General features: G+C 36.9%; 1 protein-coding gene across 3 annotated transcripts in view; it reads right to left on the minus strand.

Moving 5' to 3' along the window:
* Positions 1–22,891, minus strand: part of GSK3B (glycogen synthase kinase 3 beta) — a 214,438-nt gene that overhangs the window by 109,579 nt on the left and 81,968 nt on the right. The window lies entirely within an intron of this gene.

Consider the following 22,891-nt stretch of genomic DNA (forward strand, 5'->3'; position numbering starts at 1 on the left):
ACAAAGAGAAGGCTATGGATATGTTACTAAAAAGTATGGTCTAGGGGGTGGGGGCCTGGACAAAGTAGGTGAAGGGGAATGAGAGGTACAAACTGCCCACTGTAAAATAAATTAAGTCATGGGGATGAAAAGTAGGGCATAAGGAATATAGTCTATAATACAGTAATACACTTATCATGGTGAGAATTTCATAACCACTGAAGCACTACATTGCACACCTAAACTTAATATTATATGCCAGCTATACTTCAGTTAAAATTTTTTAAAAGTAAAAAGATAACAAATTTTAAACAAAATAAAAATTATGGTCTATAGACCAATGCTGACCTGCAACCTGTTTTTCACTAGTCTGTATTATTAGTCTACTACTTTCTACTACTTTGAAATAAGACAAACACAGAAATGAGAATAAGTGCTTAGAATGTTTTACAGAAATTTGATATAGTAATTTCATATCTGTAAATCTTATAATAAAGATTGGGGCCTATACTCGGTATTTTTTTTTAATTCCACTTTTCTAGTAACTGTTTGTACTGTATTTTACAAAAACATCAGTCTTTGATGAACTGGAAATTTTTAAAATTAGTATTTCACCACTAATAACTTGAGAAGCAGTGTGTACAGGATGTTAAGAGATAGATGGAATAAGCTACCACACTGTACTCTTCTGCAACTATAATAAAAATCAAACTTCTCACTAAACAAGTGAATTTGGGTGCAAAGAGCTCTTACAAGCCCTACTATCTTCCAAGATACAGTTAAAAAAAATAAATAAATAAAATCCGAGAGCCAAAAGAAGGGCTAGTTGCAAAGTTAAAATATGCATGCTAGAAATTGTACAGTCCTGATAAATTTATAGACCACACAAATAATTTTTTCCTTTGGGGAATTTCAAAGTTATGTTCATTCTTCATGAAAAGAAAGCATTAAATATGATGCCTTTCTTTGCAGTAATAAATGTGAAGAGTATATATTAACAAAGAAGATAAATTCCAAAAATATATTTGGCTATCAGAAGTCTAATAAATAAAGGCCAAATTATATAACACAGAGAAAATATTACGAAGTACTGGCTATATGCACAGGAAATATAAAATTAAAATTTTGGGAGAGCTAAAAAACATAGAGTTATATACCTGGGAATCTGGAAGGAAAAATGCTTTATGGTTAGAAAAAGAAGCCCCCCTCCCAAAAAAAGAGGGGATGGGGATTGCACAGCAGATGAGGGGCTTAATAAGCAGAACTGTCCTACAGCACAGTGGTTTCCAGTTCTTAGAAGATGATACCAGAAATATTCAAATGTTTATCCTCTTCTAGAAACTTCCAACTGGCTCTACAGTTGTGCTAGCATGTCATCTCGGGAAAATTGGAAACTATCCCTTTAAATTGGCTGTGAGAGCTGGGTTCATGTACAGTGATACTTGAAATTCTTTTATAGGTGAACCTGTGTGGCTCAGTTGGTTAAGCAGTTGATTCTTGATATCAGCTCAGGTCACAATCTCAGAGTCCTGGGATAGAGCCCCATGTCAGGGTCCACACTCAGTGGGGAAGCTACCTAAGGATTCTCTCTTTCCCTCACCCCTTCCCTCCACTTGTGCTCTCTTTCAAATAAACAAATAGATCTTTTTTAAAAAATAAGAAAAAATATATTTTATAGAACATCAATCTATCATCCCATTACTTGTTATAAAATGTCTATAGCTGAAGCAATAAACAAAACAACTCAGTATAGTATAATTGCTTTAATAAAGATAACGGAAGTCACATTCTAAGTTTTAACTGTGACAGAGAACACAAACTTCACCAATTTAAAATCGGGTCTGTTTGCATTTTAAACTGATGCTCAGTTGGAAAGTAGATCTATACTTTGCCAGTTCACATCTATATAGCTAGTTTTGTGGAATAACTGCTAGTCAGCTAAGACTATCAAGATATTAAGATTAAGATGGCTTTTAAGATTGTTTTTCAACATAGCCAACTATGTTAAAATAAGCCATTTTCCAGACTCACTAACCAAGTTATAAAAGAGAACTATTAAATTCTCAGATAACAGAAACTGTGTAAGTTTATGCATACCATCTTTACCAGAAAGAATGCATAAGTGAAGCAAATACATGGACCTAAATAATCATCCACCCTTACTCTTTTGATATATTCTATTTCTTCTTAAAGTCTTAAGTTTTCTCATCTTCAAATTCCCTAAAAGGTCTAAAATATAAATTTCATAGAGCAACATTTATAAGTATTAATCATATCAACACTGGGCAAACAAAGTTAATGCCTGAATGCATTTAAATATACAACTATCACAAGCCTAGCCATTACTACTTAGTCATTCTTTATTAATTCACTAATGACATACTAATTCTACACAAATCACTTTTATACTACAAATACTGGGCACCTATACTATGCCAGGCATTTTTCGTAATGTTAAAGATATTGGCTGTGAACAAGACCAAGCTCCTACCTTCATGAAACTTACAGTCTATGGAGGAGAGTGAGGAAAAAGGGATATATTTTCATATAGCTTAAGGAGACAGAGCATGATATAGACAAGGAGCTGTACTTTGGATAGGGAAGTCAGAACACACCTCATAAAGCGGTAAGATCTGAACACAAACCTGAATGATATATTAACCATGTGAAGATATGTGAGAGGAGCACTGTAGTTTATAGGAACCTCCAAATGTAAACAGAGGTGGATAGGTAATATCAAGAAATAGCTAGAAGAATAATGTGATTGAGTAAAGGAAGAGAAGTTCAGAGACGGTAGGCAGGGGGTTTGTTTATAAACTCTTTTAATCACAGTAAGAAACTGAGTTTCATATTAAATGTAAAGGAAAGCCAAAGTCATTTTGAACAGGAAAATGACATAATCTGTTTACCCTTTTTTAAAAAAGATTTTTATTTATTTATTTGACAGACAAATCACAAGTAGGCAGAGAGGCAGGCAGAGAGAGAGAGAGGAGGAAGCAGGCTCCCCACTGAGCAGAGAGCCCGATGCGAAACTCGATCCCAGGACCCTGGGATCACGACCTGAGCCGAAGGCAGAGGCTTTAACCCACTGAGACACCCAGGTGCCCCTGATTTACCCTTTTTAAAGGATCATTCTAAAAACTGAAGAGAATAAATTTGATGGAGAAAGTGGTTCAAGAGTTCTGTTTTCCATCTATTAAGTTTGAAACGTTTACTGGCCATCCAAGTGAAAATACTGTGAGGCTCAAGGAAGGAGAAGTTGAAGCCAGAAATATGCATCTAGGAGTCATCTTCAAAAAGGGAACTTAAGGTTAACATGGGTGGCTCAGTCATTAAGCGTCTGCCTTCAGCTTGGGTCATGATCCCAGGGTCCTGGGATTGAGCCCTGCATCAGGTTCCCTACTCAGTGGAAAGCCTGCTTCTCCAGCTTCCACTCCCTCTGCTAGTGCTCCCTCTCTCGCTGTCTCTCTGTCAAATAAATAAATAAAATCTTTTTTAAAAAGGGGGGGCTTAAAGCAAGGGAACCCAACGGTATCACCTAGGGAAGATATTTAGAGCAGAATACATAAATAAATATTCAGAGAAGGAGCAGATCACATGGAGAAGTAATGAAGTAGGATGAAAAAAAGGAGAGAATGTTATCTTTCAAGCAAAGTAAAAAACGTTTTCAGAAACCCACTGAGAATATCATTCTTAATGGAGAAAAACTGAGAGCTTTTCTGCTAAGGTCAGGAACACAGCAGGGATGTCCATTATCACCACTGCTATTCAACATAGTACTAGAAGTCCTATAGCAATCAGACAATAAAAAGTAATTAAAGGCATCCAAATCAGCAAAGAAGTCAAACTATCGCTCTTTGCAGATGATATGATACTATATGAGGAAAACCCAAAGACTCCACACCAAATCTACTAGAATTTATACAGGAATTCAGTAAAGTGTCAGGATATAAAATCAATGCACAGAAATCAGTTGCATTTCTGTACACCAATAACAAGACAAAAGAAAGAAAAATTAAGGAGTCAATCCCATTTACAATTGCACCCAAAATCATAAGATATCTAGGAATAAACCTAACCAAAGAGGCAAAGAATTTATACTCAGAAAACTATAAAGTACTCATGAAAGAAATTGAGGAAGACACAAAGAAATGGAAATCATGTTCCATGCTCATGGATTGGAAGAACAAATATTATGAAAATGTTTATGCTACCTAAAGCAATTTACACATTTAATGTAATCCCTATTAAAATCCCATCCATTTTTTTCAAAGAAATAGAACAAATAACCTAAAATTTATATGGAACCAGAAAAGACCTCGAATAGCCAGAGGAATACTGAAAAAGAAAGTCAAACTTGGTGGCATCGCAATTCTAGACTTCAATCTCTATTACAAAGCTGTCATCATCAAGACAGGATGGTACTGGCACAAAAACAGACACACAGATCAGTGGAACAAAATAGAGAGCCCAGAAATAGACCCTGAACTCTACGGTCAACTAATCTTTGACAAAGCAGGAAACAATGTCCAATGGAAAAAAGCCTCTTCAACAAATGGTGTTGGGAAAATTGGACAGCCACATGCAGAAAAATGAAACTGGACCATTTCCTTACACCACACACGAAAACAGACTCAAAATGGATGAAGGACCTCAATGTGAGAAAGGAATCCATCAAAATCCTTGAGGAGAACACAGGCAGCAACCTCTTCGACCTCGGCTGCAGCAACTTCTTCCTAGGAACACCACCAAAGGCAAGGGAAACAAGGGCAAAAATGATCTATTGGGACTTTATCCAGATCAAAAGCTTTTGCACAGAAAAGAAAACAGTTAACAAAACTAAAAGACAACAGACAGAATGGGAGAAGATATTTGCAAATGACATATCAGATAAAGGACTAGTATCCAAAATCTATAAAGAACTTACCAAATTCAACACCCAAAGAACAAATAATCCAATCAAGAAATGGGCAGAGGACATGAACAGACATTTCTGCAAAGAAGACATCCAGATGGCCAACAGACACATGAAAAAGTGCTCCATATCACTCGGCATCAGGGAAATACAAATCAAAACCACAATGACATACTACCTCACAGCAGTCAGAATGGCTAAAATTAACAAGTCAGGAAATGACAGATGCTGGCAGGGATGCAGAGAAAGGGGAACCCTCCTACACTGTCGGTGGGAATGCAAGCTGGTGCAACCACTCTGGAAAACAGCATGGAGGTTCCTCAAAATGTTGAAAATAGAGATACCCTATGACCTAGCAATCGCACTACTGGGTATTTACCCTAAAGATACAAATGTAATGATCCGAAGGGGCACATGCACCTGAATGTTTATAGCAGCAATGTCCACAATAGCCAAACTATGGAAAGAACCTAGATGTCCATCAACAGATGAATGGATAAAGAAGAGGTGAGATACACACACACACACACACACACACACAATGGAATACTATGCAGCCATCAAAAGAAATGAAATCTTGCCATTTGCAACGACGTGGATAGAACTAGAGGGTATTATGCTCAGCAAAATAAGTCAGAGAAAGACATTTATCATATGATCTCCCTGATATGAGGAAGTTGAGATGCAATGTGGAAGGTTTGGGGGGGCGGGAAAAGCATAAATGAAACAAGATGGGATCAGGAGGGAGACAAACCGTAAGAGATTCTTAATGTCACGAAACAAACTGAGGGTTGCCGGGGGTAGGGGGTTGGGAGAGGGTGGTGGGGTTATGGACATTGGGGAGGGTATGTGCTATGGTGAGTGCTGTGAAGTGTGTAAACCTGGTGATTCACAGACCTATAGCCCTGGGGCTAATAATATATTATAGGTTAATTAAAAAATTAAAAAATATAAAAACAAAACAAAACAAAAATGTTTTCAGAAAAAGGCAGTGACCATTTATGTTGAAAGCTGCTGAAAGGTTGACTGAGATGAAAACAGAAAACTGGTAATTGGAAAGGGTAAACGCAGGATGCCAGTGACTCTCATAAAAGTGCGTTCAGCAGAAAAGCGCTAACAAAAGTCTGACTAGAGTGAATTAAAGTGGCCTGGAAGACATGAGGGAAAGGAGTAAGAAGTCAGAAAGTTTCAAAAGGGCAAAATTTCCAGCTATAGTGGAATAAAGTGATTGGCAAATCCGTTCCCCCTTAAAACACCTATAAAAAGGACAACACTGTAGGGGTATCTGGGTGGCTTAGTCAGTTAAATTATCTGACTCTTAGTTCAGATCCTGAGGTCCTGAGATCCAGCTCTGGGTAGGGTTCCTCACTCAGCAAGGAGTCTGCTTGAGATTCTCTCTCTCCCTTTGCCCCTCACCCGCTCCCCCTCGCACAAGGAGACACAAGCTCTCTCTCTCTCCCTCTCTCAAAATAAATAAATCCTTTTTTTTAAAGATTATTTATTTATTTATTTGTCAGGGACAGAGGGAGAGAGAGTGAGCAAGCACAGACAGAGAGGCAGGCAGAGGCAGAGGGAGAAGCAGGTTCCCTGCCGAGCAAGGAGCCCGATGTAGGACTCGATCCCAGGATGCTGGGAAAGCTCACAGCTCTATTACCGTGAGGATCACGTCCCAGCTGGGAAAAATGACAAGACTTGGCAGAACACTAAAAAACTTAATAGAGGAGATCCTGGACATGAGAGACACAAAGGGGATAAATAAGCTCTCCACATATTCCTGGTTGACTGAAAAGTTGTGCATATATGCAGGGGAAACCCAACAGGGCCTCAGACAAAGTAAAAGCTGAGGCCAACTTAAAAACTGGCCAAATTTTGGGGCACTTGGATGACTCAGTCATTTAAGTGTCTGCCTTTGCCTTGGGTCCTGATCCCAGGATCCTGGGATAGAACCCCATATCAGGCTTCCTGTTCAGCAGGGAGTCTGCTTCTCCCTCCTTCCCCTGCTTGTTGTGTGTGTGTGTGTCTCTTCCTTTCTAGTAAGTAAATAAAACCTTTAAAAAAAAAAAACTGGCCAAATTTTAAATGGACACCCCCACCCATGTAACAGAATCATCAAAAAATGAGGGAAGCCTTATAAACTTAAGATGTTTGAGCACAATCTCTAACCAATAACTGAATGCCCACTAAAATATACAGACATTGTCAGCCTGTGAAAAATATCAGGCTAAAAAATTGAAATTAGAATTAAAAAGTTAACACAGAATATAGGCATTTCAAACTGTAAAGATAAAAAGATTCTATAGATTCAATACAGGAAAATTACCAAAAAAAGAAAAAAAGGAACATCCCAAAATAACCACCTTCATTAAGATTTAAAAAAAAAAATCAGACTCCAGAGTTGCTACAATATATTATCTGAAACGGCCAACTGTAAAAATATTTAATTTTTTTTAAAAGGAAGAAAAGATAAAAGAAAATGTGAGACATACAGACAACAGATAGAGCTGACCCTACTCTAAGATTTAAAAAAAAAAATGCAGCGAATAGAAAGTGACTCTGGGCAGACACAACTGTTAGATTTAGCAGACAAGAATAAAAAGTAGCTATTCTATTGAAAAACATAAGGACCTGAAACCATAAAACTCCTAAAAGAAAACAGAGTCGGTAAGCTTCCTGGCACTGGTCTTGACAATGATTATTTTAAATTTGACAGCAAAAGCAAAGGCAACAACAGCAAAAATAAACAAGTGGAACTACATCAAATTAAAAAGCTTTTGCATAGCAAATAAAATGAGCAACAAAATGAAAGGCAGTAATGGGGGTATGTAATAGGAGAAAATATTTTCAAATCATATATGAGATGAGGTTAATATCTAAAATATATAAAGAATTCACACAACTCAACAGCAAACAAACAAACAAACAAAAAAAACAAGCCAATTAAAACCTGGGCAAAGACCCAAATAGACATTTTTCCTAAGAACACATACAAATAGCCAACAGGTAATGAAAAAGTGTCCAACATCACTAATCATCAGGGAAATGCAAATCAAAATCAAAATGAGATATCATTTCACACCTGTTAGAATGGCTATCATCAAAAAGATAAGAGATAAAGTGGTGATGAGGATGTAGAGAAAAGGGAAACTTTGTGTACTGGTGGTAGGAAATTAAACTGATGCAGCTACTAAACAGTACGGAGGTTCTTCAAAATATTAAAGATAGAACTACCGTGATCCAGCAATTACACTTAAATCATTATTTTGAGGAGTTACCTGTTCTCCCATATTCAATGCAGTATCATTCACAATAGCCAAGACAGGGAAACAACCTAAGTGTCTATTAACAGAGGAATGGATAAAGAAAATTTGATATAGATAGACATAAATGTCATTCAGCCAGAAGAAGGACATTCGGACATTTGCAACATGGATGGACCTTGAGGTCATTATGCTAAGTGAAATAAATCAGAAAAGAAAGACAAATGCTATATATCATTTGTATGTGGAATCTAAAAACCCAAACTCATACAAAGATACCAGAAGGGTTGTCACGAGGGGCTGGAGATAGGGGAAAAGAGATGTTGGTCAGAGTACAAACTTCTAGTTATAACATGGATAAGTCCTGAGAATCTCACCTATACACCATGGTGAATACAGTTAGTAACATCATACCTTACATTTCAAAGTTGCAAAGTTGCTTACATGTTCTCATCACAAAAAGAAATGGTAATTATAAGGTGTCACGTTAATGGTATGGTGGTAATCAGTTTGCAATATATAAATACATCAAATGAACATACTGTACACCTTAAACAAACACAATATTATATATCAATTATATCAATATAAAGCCAGGAAACTTTTAAAATATGTTCAAAGAGTTAAGGGAAATCATATATTAAAAATTAAAGAAAAATACAACAATTACACAAGTAGAACATTTCAAATAAAGAAATGTTTTAAAACTTGGAAACACTAGAGTTGAAAAGTGTAACAAAGTGAAAGATTCAAGATATGAGATGATATTTCTAAAAAAATCTGTGAACAAGGGGCACCTGGGTAGCTCAGTGGGTTAAATAAAGCCTCTGCCTTCAGCTCAGGTCCTGATCCCAGGGTCTTGGGATCAAGCCCCAGCATTGGGCTCTCTGCTCAGCAGGGAGCCTGCTTCCCTCTCTTTCTCTGCCTGCCTCTCTGCCTACTTGTGATCTCTGTCAAATAAATAAATAAATAATCTTAAAAAAAAAATCTGTGAACTTAAAAACAAAGAAAATAAACTATCCAATTCAAACAGCAAAGGGGAAAAAAAGACTGCGGAAAAATGAACAGGGCTTCAGAGGCCTCATATGGGATAATGGCACACCTACCGACATATGTATAAAGGCAACATCAAAATAAATAAATAAATAAAGAGGAAAAAGAAAAAGGAGGAGAAAAAATTCGAAGAAAGAACTGCTGAAAATTCCCAAAATTTGATGAAAAACACTAATCTCCTGACCACAAAACTTAATGAACCCTAAGCTAAATGAACCCCAAAAAGATAAATACAAAGCGCTTCACATCCAGGCATATCACTTTTGAACTGAAGCCACAAAGAAAAAAAAAATCATGAAAACGGTAACAAAAAAATGGTTTCTAACATACATGGGGAAAATAATGCAATAAACAGCTGATTAATCATCAGACTGATGAATGCCAGAAGGCAAAAAAATAAGATAAAATAAAACTTAAAAATCCTGACACACCTGGGTGGCTCAAATGGTTAAAGCATCTGCCCTAGGCTCTGGTCATGATCTCCAGGTCCTGGGATCCAGCCCCATGTCAGACTCCCAGCTCAGCAGGGACTCTGCTTCTCCCTCTCCCCCTGCTTGTGCTCTCTCTCTCTCTCTCAAATGAGTAAAAATCTTAAAAAAACAAACAAACAAACAAAAAAACTAAAAATCCTGTCAACCAAGAATGCTACATACAGAAAAATTATTCTTCAAACATGACAGGAAAAATACATTCCCAGATTTTTTTTTTTTTAAGATTTTATGTATTCATTTGAGAGAGAAAGAGAGCACACGCACAAGCAGGGGAGAGGCAGAGGGAAATGGAGAAGTAGGCTCCCCGTAAGCAAGGAATACAACAACGTAGGGCTCAAACCCAGGACCCCAGGATTGTGACATGGGCTGAAAGCAGATGTTTAACCAAGCAAGCCATCCAGGCAACCCACCCCCCACCCCAATTTATTTTTAAGTGGAGAATATTCTACAGTAGAAGACCTGACTTTAAGAAATACTGATGCATGGGCACCTGGGTGGCTCAGTGGGTTAAAGCCTCTGCCACTGCTCAGGTCATGATCCCAGGGTCCTGGGATAGAGATCCGCATCAGGCTCTCTGCTCTGCAGGGGGCCTGCTTTCTCCTCTCTCTCTCTCTGTCTGCCTCTCTGCCTACTTGTGATCTCTGTTTGTCAAATTAAAAAAAAAAAAAAAAAAAAAACTTAAAAAAAAAAGAAATACTGATGCAAGTTTCTCAAACTGAAAAGAAATGACATCAGGAGATAATTTGATCCACAAGGAAAAATGAGAGCACCAGAAATGGTAATATAATTAAGAAAATATAAAGACTATAAATATATTTTTTCTTTTCTTCCCTTTATTTCACTAAATACATATATTAAATAAAGCAATTTCAGTAATAGTGTATGATTAGGCTTATAACATAAATAGATGTAACACACGTGACAATAATGACAGGAAAAGAGGGATGGGAAAATGAAGTTGTACTGGTGAAGGGGTGCTATGTTTTACTGGAATTAAGCTAGTGTAACCTGAAGCAGACATATAAACTGAAATGTACACTATAATTCCTAAAGTGGCCACTAAGAAAATAATTTCTGTAATGCTTAAAAAAAATAAAAATAAAATCAACCCTGGACCCACAATGGTACCTTAAAAAATGAAGGCAATACATGCAAACAGAGGAACAAAAACACGAGAGAGAAACAGAACAAAGAGGACCATGGCTCAGGTAATTCCAATTCTAACAAAAACTACATAGTATGTAATTAACTAAGCACACAATCAAAAGCAGAGATGGTCAGACTGGATAAGAAAGAAAACTCCAGCTACATTCCTTCTACAGTAAATATACTTTAGATTCAAAGACCCAAACAGGTTGGAAGTAAAAGGATGGAAAACGATACACCATGCGAACAGCAACCAAAAGATACCTGGAGTGGTAATGTTATTAGCAAAGTAAATTCTGAGAGCTAGAGATTCTCCCATGTCCTACCAGATAAAGTCTAAATCACTTCATGTTTTAGTTCCTTCTTACTAGCTTCACCCTATCTTCTACTCATAACCAATGTGATCACAGCTAGATTCCACTTCTCACTCTTTCTGACCATATTATTTCATCCCCAATTCTAAGCCACTGATTACACCATCACTGGAATGTTTACACCCTCCCTCCCACTTAACAGACATTCTACCCATCTTTAAAGTTCCTATTTAACTCCCACCTCTTTCACAAGGCCATCCCCAGCTGCTCCAACTCACTAATCTCTGATCTCTAAATTCCTGCTGCACCTTGAAATATTTTGGAATTTATTATATACTCTCTTGGGTCTTTTTATTTTTACAAACTATTAGTGCTGTTATGTAAAAGAACACTTTTCAAAAAGTACCTTATAGAAAGCAGGTATTACATTGCAGTGACTATAGAGAAACACACACACATACACACACCCACATGTCCAACTAACTTACTATATAAGTGCCTTAACAGGAGAGGCTGAATTTTGTATCTTCCCATATCAGCCACAGAGCTCTCAATACTCTGGTTACTGTCTTTCATAGAATAAATTCTGTTTCTGTAACTGCTTCTATCTTGTAAATTGCTACAGACCAGTATTTTCCAAATTGTAGGTTCAGCCAATCAGGCTTGAGAAGGGGATGGTAAGGAGAAGAGAATGGAATAAGAACCTTAATACAAACTTATTTCCATTATTTTTCTGTGCACTGGTTTGCAATATAAAATGTATTTCTTACTATAGGATCATAGTTAGTAACTTAAAATCCATTGTAGAAAAATAACCTGTCTATATAAAGGCATTTTTTCCCAATATAGAAAAGATAAGGGGCACCTAGGTGGCTCAGTGGGTTAAAGCCTCTGCCTTTGGCTCAGGTCACGATCCCAGGGTCCTGAGATCGAGCCCCACATCAGGATCTCTGCTCAATGGGGAGCCTGCTTCCTCCTCTCCCTTTCTGCCTGCCTCTCTGCCTACCTGTGATCTCTGTTTGTCAAATAAATTTTAAAAATCTTTAAAAAAAAAAAAAGATAAAAAGTTATTGGTATCACAAAACAAACTGAGGGTTGCTGGGGGGAGGGGGGTTGGGAGAAGGGGGGTGGGGTTATGGACAATGGGGAAGGTATGTGCTTTGGTTGAGTGCTGTGAAGTGTGTAAACCTGGCGATTCACAGACCTGTACCCCTGGGGATAAAAATATATGTTTATAAAAAATTAAAAATTAAAAAAAAAGTTATTGGTAAACTAAATTCTTATTTACCATTCCCATCTAAAAAAATAAAGTAACTGCTCAAGACGGAATAAATACCACACCCGTGTAAGAAAACCTGAAAGCCACATTTAAAGGAAAAATTATACTTTTAGTTTAAGCAATAGTCATTAACATATATCATCTTTTTAAAAAGATTTATTTATTTGACAGAGAGATTTTATTTATTTATTTGATAAGTAGGCAGAGAGGCAGGTAGAAGAGAGAGAGGGAAGCAGACTCCCTGCTGAGCAGAGACCCCCCCCCCCCCAATGCGGTGCTCAATCCCAGGACCCTGAAACCATGACCTGAGCTGAAGGCAGAGGCTTAACCCAATGAGCCACCCAGGTGCCCCTATCATCTTCTAAATAGACAGAGGTTATGTTCATTTTTACATTATTTGACACATCACACTTCAAAAGAAGAGGAAAACAAAAACAAAAACTTCCAGAAGCTAAAAAGCATGGAGTCAAGGGATTCCCAAAAGGGTACTTAACGCACCTTTATATAAAGTTCATTAAGGTGAGTTAACAACCAGCAAGTAATAATACTGTGGACATATGGTAGGCAGCCTATGGCTATCATCATCTTTTCTTCTTCACTGAATTTCATTCTGTTGGATCTCTCCTACCATAGAAAGCTCCACTTTCATAAAATCTAGTAAAATACCATTTACTTCAAACGTTTTGGCTCAAAGAACAACTCTTGGTTTTGGCTTGGGTCATTATCTCAGGGTCATAAGATCAAGCCTCAGTAAGGGCTCACACTCAGCAGAGTCTGCTTAAGGTTCTCTCCCTCCCCGACACTCTCTATTCGTGTGCACGTGCTTGCTCTCTAAAAAAAAAATAAAATCTTTAAAAAAAAAAAAAAAAAGGATCATCCAGAGTTCCATCACCCAACATTTGTAATCACATTAGGACTGAAAAATTGTTTAATCCCTCTCTAAATCTTTGATTACATAGTAAATTTGGACCCTGCAATTGGCTAAAATATCTCAAAATAACTCCACGTATACAATAATTATTTTGAAGGCAACTATGTGTCAGACCCAGGACTCTGAGTGTATACAAATTCATAGTCTTTAAATATTTCATATTCTAATGGGTAAGCCAATCCAACAATTACAACACAAGTGAGAACTCTAGCTCACTTGGAAAGGGCTACAGGTAAATGGGGATTGGACCTAAGAAAAATTTGCTTATTAGTACCTTGAAAAATCCTGGAAAGGGGCAGTGGAAAGTCTAAGAAGTCTGAATACTACAAGTCATAAAAAGCCACTGATCTGCTCTAAGCAAGAGATTTGTTTTGGGAAGATCACTGGTTCTGAAAAAAAAAAATATTTTTAAGGAAGAGAAGATAAACAAGGAGCTGCACTGGAGGTAGAAAAAGTAAGGACAGATGCAAGAGAATGAGAGATGAACTGAGAGGCAGATCAACAGTTATTTCATCACCTGCTGCTATAGGTTTGGTAACTGAAAGGAGGGGGAGGGATAACCATCAAGCTTCTGACTCATGTGACTATTAACATGACAGTAGAGTTCACTGGCCTAGGAAGCTGTTTTGGAAGAAGAAAGGAATGAGTTCAGTTTGGGACCTGTTTACTGAAATGGCTGAAGGACACAGTAGGAAAAGTCCAGAAAGCAATATGATACGATCATCTTATCCTCTAGCAAGAGGTCTAGATGATTCTTGAAACCATGGGAATAGATAAAATTGCCTGTAAATTACGAAAAAGAAGTAGCCAGAGTCTCCAGCAGCAGAGAAGTCTATAAAGGACACTAATAAACTGGTCAGGCAGTATAATCTGGACCATGCTGTCACAAAAGACCCAAGACAGGTAGGACATTCTCAAGACAATCCTGAAGAATATCAATATATAGGCAGACAGATGAAAAAGAATCATACAAGAGAAACTGAGAATGAGCCAGTATGAAAAAGATGAGTCACTAAAATAATAATCTAGCATAAGGATCAACAAACATTTTCTATAAAGGGCCAGATTATAACTACTTTGGCTTGCAGGCCATAGTCTCTGTGCAATTACTTAACTCTACAGTTATTTTGGAAAAGCTGTCAACAAAATATGTAAAGGAATGAGCATGCCTATGTTCCAGTAAAACTTTATTTACAAAAACAGGCAACAGGTGCACAGTGTGCAATCTCCTGCTCTAGAAGCCAAGGACAGAAAGTTCCTTATATATTCAATCTCTTTCGCACTTACTATACATACACTGATATATTAAAATATATATTTCTTACATATATCATATAGAGTGGACTTTCTAATATCAACTATGTTCTGGAAATACACAATATCATTTTTCTTTTACATTACTGTAATTAGATAGTATATAAATAAAAACTTAAATTGTGAATTATAGATATAAAATACATACTGCTCAGGCAAGCTTAAAATTTTCTACAAAGAAATCCCAAATTTATAGAAATAATAAACAGGATTCATGCATGCAAATTTTCCCCATCAGTCCCATAAACAACTTGCTCAGCACAGAAAGGGAAAAGGAATGGGAAAAAACAGAAATGATGCCTGAGAGCTTAAAGGACTTCTATTCGCAGCCAGCTAATATGGAGTGATGTAAATATAAAAATGAGGGTTCTTAAAGGCTCAGTTTTCAAAGGCCTGAGCATGTAAGTCAAATCTAACCTAAATGCAACACTGCTTCAACCCTGTATCATTGAAATATTATTATTAGCATAACAGAGATGGTGCCAACAACTACAGGATTAATAAAAATCAAGAGCCAGGTACCCTGCTAAGAGCTTTATCTTCCTAACTTCATTTAATCCTCTCCATAAACCATTTAAGTAGGCAACAGTATCAATCCCCACCTAGAAAGGGGGTGAAGGCATAGTGAGGTTAAGAAATTTGAGGTCAAAGAGCAGGGACAAGATTTAAACCAGATGTGTCAGATTCCTAAGCCCATACTCTTAACTATCACAACAAGATGTAACTCAATTACATCAATTTCATTCATTACTACATCTTGAGGAATACAGTGACAATAAAGCAGGACTTCTGTACTGAAACCAATTACAATTCAAAATAAGACAAGTACACAAGTATCAAATAATGATACCACATAACAGAAAATGTTACGTGCTTTTAGAGGTAATCCAAAAAAAAAAAAAAAAAGAAAGAAAGAAAGAAAAGAAAAGAATGTGGGGGACACCTGGGTGGCTCAGTCGGTTAAGCGGCTGCCTTCAGCTCAGGTCATGATCCCAGGGTCCTGAGATCAAGCCCTGCATCTAGCTCCCTGCTCACTGGGGAACCTGCTTCTCCCCGTCTCTCTGCTGCTACCCTTCTTGTACTCTCTCTCTCTGTCAAATAATTAAAAAAAAAAAACCAAACTTTAAAAAAATGATGTGAGAGTTTTGAAAAGATAAAGAACACTTCTTCATTACATTTAAAAAGGTTTTTCATGAAAGTGTACACAGTAAGTTGCATAGTTGCATATTAACTAGCAACTCCTCCCTGGGACCATTAGCTTTTCTGAATACATGAACAAAAACTCAAAACAAAAAACAAAAAACAAAACAAAACAAACAAACAAAAAAACAAACAAAAAAACAAAAACCCTCTTCCTCGCTAAGAAGAAACTAGAAAGGAGACGTATCATCCTATTTACCACCAGAATACAACCCAACTAAAAACTCAGGCTACTATAGGGATTGTGCCTATATGCTATAAATTATGATTTCCACATAAAGAGATCATCAGTTGGTCACTCTTTTGAAATGCTTTCTCAAAAAAAAAAAAGAAAGAAAGAAAGAAGAGAAAAGAAAGGAAAAGAAAAAGAAATGAAATGAAATGAAATGATTTCTCCACAATTTTTCCTTCCTCCCTGGCTAAATTCACTGTTTCTTTTACTAATTCTTTCTAATCTCTCTATTTTCTAAATAACGGAATAAACAGAACCTGGGGTCTTACCTCTTTTCAACTAGCTCTATGATCTCTTCCAGTCTCAGGACTTTAAAGGCTGATGACTCCCAGTTTTATATCCCCAGACTAGACCTCTCCTGTGTACTCCAGAATCTTTCAGTCAACTAACTACATGTCAGTTCTTCTTCTTTTTTTTTTTTTAATTTTATTTATTAATTTGACAGACAGAGATCACGAGGAGGCAAAGAGGCAGGCAGAGAGAGAGGGGAGGGGTAAGCAGGCTCCCTGCTGAGCAGAGAACCCGATGCGGAACTCGATCCCAGGACCCTGGGATCACGACCTGAGCTGAAGGTAGAGGCTTTAACCCACTGAGCCACCCAGGCACCCCATGTCAGTTCTTCTAACATACATCTCAATTTGACATGTCATGAGCTAAACTCCTGATCTTCCTTAAACCTGCTCCACTCATATCCTATATCTCGATTATTGATCATTCAACTCTTCCAACTGTACAGGTCAAAAATTTTGAAATCTTGAATCTTCTTTCTCCAACCTCACATTCAATCTGTCAAAAAATACCATTGGTTCCACCTTCAAAATATATCCAAAGGTCACATGGCTGGCTCTGCCAGCAGAGCATGCAACTCCTGTGAGTTTGAGCCCCACTCTGGATTACTTAAAAATAAAATCTTAAAAGAGAAAAAGAGAGAGAGAGAGAGAGTGTGTGTGTGTGTGTGTGTGTTTCTCCAAGATTCCAGCAATTGAAATCTTAGGTGTTTACCCCACTGAAATGGAAATTTATGTTCACACAAAAACCTATAAATAAATGTTCATAGCTGTATTATTCAGAATAGCTACCAGATGTCTTTCAACAGGTAAATGGATAAACAAGCCATAGTATACCACACTATGAAATCCTACTCAAAAAAAGAAAAAAACTATTTATTGATATATGCAACAATTTTAATCAATCTCCAGCGACCTGTGCTGAGCAAATAAAGCTAATCCCCAAAGGTTACATGCTGTATTTGATTCCATTGATATAACATTCTTGAAATAACAAAATTACAGATAAGGGGAACAGGTTACTGGTTATTGCAAGGGTTTAAACTAGGGGTTAAGAGTGGAGGAATGGCAGGAAGATAAATGGTTACGGTTATAAGAGGGCAACATGAGGATCCTTGTGATGAAGGAACTGTTCTAGTGAATACACAAAACTACATATGTAATAAAACTGCATAAAAGTGCACACAGGCACATATACACATGCACAAATGAGTACAAGTGTAAGTGGGGAAATCTCAACCAGACTGATGGATTATATTAATGTCAGTATGCTGGTTGTGACACTGCACTATAATTTTGCAAGATGTTACCACTGAGGGAAACTGGGCAAAGGATACATGGGATCACTGTATTATTTCTTACAACTGCAGGTGTATTTACAATTATCTCAATATAAAAATAAGTGTGTGGGGTGTGTATGTGTATCCACTACCTCGCTAGTGTAAGTCTTTCAGAATACCTCTGCTCAGCTATATGGTCTTTCGGCTTTCCTCTGTTGACCTCACATCTATATTTAACAAAGCAGGCAGAGTGATCTTATGTAGTCAGAGTGACCTTGCATTTTAAAATATGAGATAGATAATGGGATTTCTCTGCTTACAAACTCCAGTGGCTCCCCACTTTGAAGAAATTTAAAGCCAAAATCTTTGCTGTGGCTAACAAGGCTTCTACCAACTACCCTACCCACGGAAGAAAACATTTGTTAGTCATTTATTTGAAAAAGGGATCTGTATCCAGAATAAAGAACTCTACTCAACAATAAAAAGACAAATAAAATGAGGAAAGGAAGGTCTTCTGGTTTCTAGTCTAGTATGTAAGGAGCTTGTGAGTCATCCCTCTCATCTTCACAACAAGAAAAGAGCTGAACAAACTGAAAAATCAACAACTCTCCTTAAATCCACCAAAATACTGAGGTCACATGGCAAACTGCTGCTCTAAACACTAGAAACAGACAGGTAGATACACAGAACCACAGCTTATTGGAACAGAAGCAGCCCAGGAGCAGAAATTGCCTAAAGAGCCAGTACCAGTAGAGAAAAACTTAAAACTGTAATTGAGATAGAAAAGTCTCAGAGTTAAAAGCTCCAGAGAGGGACACCCCTGTTTTTCTCAGCTTTATCTCTAGGATCTCTACCAGATCTTCACTGGACATGGCCAAGGAGAGAATCAGTAAGCCTAAACAAATGTCAATAGAAATTTCTAACACTGAAAAGCAAAAAGCAAAAAGCAAAAAAACAAAACCATAACAAACAAACAAAAAACGAAAAAGAAGAGAATATCCAAGAACTATTGAGGCAATTATAAAAGTTGTAACATATGCATAATGGGAATGCCACAAGGAGAAGAGAGAAGGGAACAGAAAAAGCACTGGAAGCAGCAACTGAGAATTTCCCCCAAATTAAGGTCAGACACCAAACCACACATGCAGGAAGCTCAAAAGACATAAAAGAGGATTAATACCAAAAAAAAAACTATATCGAGGCATATCATATTCAAAATGCAAAAGATCAAAGACAAAGAAGAAATCTTGAATGAAGCCAGAAGAGGGAAAAAAAAAAAAACCTTTCTCATAGAGAGGTAAAGGTAAAAATTACATTGAACGTCTCTTCATAGGTCATGTAAACAAGAAAAGAGTGAAGTAAAGTATTTAAAATGTTGAAAGAAAAGGGGTGCCTGGGTGGCTCAGTCATGATGTCTGCCTTCAGCTCAGGTCATGATCCCAGGTCCTGGGTCTGAGTCCTGCATCAGGCTCCCTGCTCAGCCGGAAGCCTGCTTCTCCTTCTCCCACTCCTCCTGCTTGTGTTCCCCCTCTCACTGTGTCTGTCTCTGTCAAATAAATAAATAAAGTCTTTTAAAAATAATAATAATAAAAATAAATAAATAAAACGTTGAAAGAAAAAAAAAATCTAGAATTCTGCATCCAGTAAAGTTATTCTTCAAATGTGAAGGAGAATTTGAGACTTTCTCAGAAAACAAAAATTGACAGACTTTATCAACAGCAGACCTGCCATCCAAGAAATGTTAAAAATAAAAAATTCATCAGAAAGATGGAAAATGACATAGGCAAGAAATCTGTTATTTATTGTAAAGAAAGAAAAAGCACTAGAGAATTAATTGATCTAGCAGCAACTGTTCAAAATAGTAACAGTGATATTGTATTCAGTGATTATAGGTTATGGATTAGTGAAAATAATGACAGCAGTGTTATATGGAATGAAAAGCAGAAATTGGAAATATTCTGTCATAAGGTAAGTGCACTATCCATGAAAGAGTATAGTTACTTGAAAGCACACTTCAAAAAATTATAAATGTACACTGTAGACTCAACTACAACCACTGAAAATGGTTTTAAAAAGTGTAATAGATACTGTGAAGGAAGAGAAAAACAGAATCATATAAAATGCTCAACTAAAAATAGATAAAGCAGAAAAAGAGAGGAAGAAAAAAGAAGAAACAAGGACAACAAATAGAAACAGTAACAAATATGGCAAAAATATGATCCAACTATATCAATAATCTCTTTAAACATCAATGGCTTAAATATAGCAACAGAAGAGAACTTACATAATGTTGTATGTCAATATCTCAATTTTTAAAAATAAATACTAATTTAAAAATGAATTTAAAAAAGAGTCAACTATATATAATCTACAAGAAACGCATTTAAATAAAAGACATACACACCTTAAAAATAAAAGGATGGACACAATTTTAAAACTACAGGCCAATACTCCAGATGAATACTGATATAAAAATCACCAACAAAATATCAGCAAACCAAACAACAGCATGCTGAAAGGATTATATACCACAACCAAGTTTTATACCTGCAATCGGAAGATTTACCTGAAATGCAAGGGTGGTTCTACATACATGTATCAATAACTGTGAACACACCACATTACCAACAACATGAAGGACAAAAACCAAATGGGCATCTCAACTGATACAGAAAAAGCATTTAACAAAACTCAACACTCTTTCATGATATACTCAACAAAATGGTAATAGAAGGAAACTGCCTCAATATAATAAGCTGTATACAATGAAAAGCCTTTCTTAACCTCCTATTCATTGGTGAAAAACTGAAATTGAAAGCTTTCCTTTAAAAGGAAGAACAAGGCTAGGATGCTCATTTTTGCCACTACTATTCAACATAGTACTTGAAATAACAGCCAGAGCAATTAGACGAGAAAAATAAATAACAAAAGGCATCCAAATTAGAAAAGATACAAAATTATCTCTGTTCACAGAGATGATCTTATATGTAGAAAGCCCTAAAGAATTTAAAAAAAAAAAAAGTCTGTTACAACAAAAAAACAATTTCAGCAAAGTTTCAGTTATAAAATGAAGACTTGCTTGATTTTCCCAGCCATTCTCTTGGCAGCAGTCACCACTGGGATGTAAATATCCGTAAATATCCTTCCTCCCAGGGTCACTGAAAATATATTTACTGAGCACCTATTATGTTCGAGAGTTTGTTCTAAATGCTGAAGACAGTGGTAAGCATGACAGACGAAGTCCCTGTGCTCACAGACTGTCTATTTTGATGGGGGATACAGACAATAAACAGGCAAATAAATAAATATGGTGATTTTAAGAAATGAACACTTAAAAATTGGCTGTATTTCTATACAATAACAATGACCAATCAAAAAGGAAAGCAATCCCATTTACTATAGCACCAAAAAGGATACAGTGTTTAAGAAAAACCTAACCAAGGAGGTAGAAGACTTGTACACTGAAAACTGTAAAACACTGCCAAAAGAAATCAAAGAACATAGAAATAAATGGAAAGGCATCCCATGCTTTTAGCTTAGAAACTTAAACATTAAAATGTCTATAGTACCCAAAGCCATACAGAGACTCCATGTAATCCCTATCAAAATTCCAATGGCATTTTTTTTTCAGTAATAGAAAACCAAAATCCTAAAATTTTATATAGAATCTCAAGGGACCCCAAACAGCCAAAACAAACTGGAAAAAGAACAAAGCTGGAAATCTAATAATTCTTTATTTGAAAACAAACTACAAGCCAATAGTAATCAAGACAGTATGGAAATTGCATAAAGATAAATATATAGACCACTGGAACAGAAGAAACCAGAAATAAACCCTTATGTATGGCCAAATAATTTTTTTTTTTAAGATTTTATTTATTTATTTGACAGAGAGAGAAATCACAAGTAGGCGGAGAGTCAGGCAGAGAGAGAGAGAAGCAGGCTCCCGCTGAGCAAAGAGCCCAATGCGGGGCTCGATTCCAGGACACTGAGATCATGACCTGAGCCGAAGGCAGCGGCTTAATCCACTGAGCCACCCAGGCGCCCCAGGCCAAATAATTTTTTAAAATGGTGCCAAGACTCCAAAATGGGGGAAAGACAGTCTCTTAAGCATATGGGTGTTGGAAAAACTCAACTAAGAAGCAAAAGGATGAAGATGAACCTTTACCTCCACCACACACAAAAACTGACTCAAAATGAATTAAAGACCTATGAAACTATAAAAATCCTATAAGCAAAAACAGGGGAAGAGATTCAGCACACTGGAGTTGGCAATGTACTTAACCTTTGGTGACTTAAAGCTCATCCTTTCTGTGGCAAGTGAAAGGATTTCCTTCTTTTGGGGACACCAAAAAGCACAAGTAACTAAAGCAAAAATTGACAATGCGACTACATCAAACTTAAAAACTTCAGACTGTCAATCATGACAATAAAAGCACAAACTCACATGTGGAACCCTTTAAAAAAAAGACAGAAAGAAAAAGCCAAACTCTTAGAAACAGAGGGTAGAATGGTGACTGTAAGGGGTTGAGGAAATGGGGAAAATAGAAAGCCATCAGTAAAAAAAAGATGATGAAATTCTGGGCATCTCATGTACAACATGGTAACTGTAATTAATAATACTGTATTATATTGGGGCGCCTGGGTGGCTCAGTGGGTTAGGCCGCTGCCTTCGGCTCAGGTAATGATCTTGGGGTCCTGGGATCGAGCCCCGCATAGGGCTCTCTGCTCAGTGGGGAGCCTGCTTCCCTCTCTCTCTCTCTCTCTCTCTGCCTGCCCCTCTGCCTACTTGTGATCTCTACCTGTCAAATAAATAAATAAATAAAATCTTTAAAAAAATAATAATAATACTGTATTATATACTTGATACATGCTTAGAGAGTAGATCTTAGGTGTTCTCACCACACATGCATGTGCAAAAAAAGCTAACTGGGGTGCCTGGGGTGCCTGGGTGGCTCAGTGGGTTAAAGCCTGTGCCTTCGGCTCAGATCATGATCCCAGGGTCCTGGGATTGAGTCCCACATCCGGCTCTCTGCTCAGCAGGGAGCCTGCTTCCTCCTCTATCTCTCTGCCTGCTTCTCTGCCTACTTGTGATCTCTGTCAAATAAATAAATAAAATCTTAAAAAAAAAAAAGCTAACTATGTGAGGCGATGAAGATGTTAATTAAACTGACTGGGGCAATCACTTCACAATGTATACATAGATCATCACA

The sequence above is a fragment of the Mustela nivalis genome (assembly GCF_964662115.1).
Source record: "Mustela nivalis genome assembly, chromosome: 1".
In the NCBI taxonomy this organism is placed as follows: Eukaryota; Metazoa; Chordata; class Mammalia; order Carnivora; family Mustelidae; genus Mustela; species Mustela nivalis.